This window comes from Sinocyclocheilus grahami, unplaced genomic scaffold (assembly GCF_001515645.1).
Source record: "Sinocyclocheilus grahami isolate Dianchi unplaced genomic scaffold, SAMN03320097.WGS_v1.1 scaffold56.1, whole genome shotgun sequence".
NCBI classification, from domain to species: Eukaryota; Metazoa; Chordata; class Actinopteri; order Cypriniformes; family Cyprinidae; genus Sinocyclocheilus; species Sinocyclocheilus grahami.
In genome coordinates this window covers 2014422-2014765 of record NW_015505235.1, presented here as the reverse complement: position 1 = coordinate 2014765, position 344 = coordinate 2014422, and the positions used below count along the sequence as shown (strand labels likewise).

The 344-nt window shown below is 46.2% G+C and overlaps 1 pseudogene; it reads left to right on the top strand.

Annotated features, from left to right (window-relative positions):
* LOC107584041 (vascular endothelial growth factor A-A-like) overlaps nt 1-344 on the top strand; it is a 14961-nt pseudogene that overhangs the window by 4324 nt on the left and 10293 nt on the right.

Sequence of the window (344 nt, the reverse complement as noted above, 5' to 3'; positions counted from 1 at the left end):
AATCAGGAAGGGGGCCAACACTTTTTCACACCACTGTACATGGTTCATATGGACACCCATCTCAGTAACAAATTCTTAGAAGGGCTACCAGATTTCCAAACAGTGTTGGCTTGGAAGAAGAGCAAAGAACATCTCGCTCCCAGTGGTGCAACTTGGCCTACATTTTTTGGCAAAAAAGACAACTTATTTCCCCTTTTTCTTTGAACTTGCAGTGGTGCCATTCATGGAAGTGTATAACAAGTCTCTCTGCCGTCCTCGGGAAGTGCTGGTGGAAATTCAACAGGAATACCCTGATGACACTGAGCACATCTTCATCCCGTCCTGTGTGGTTCTCACCCGCTGTG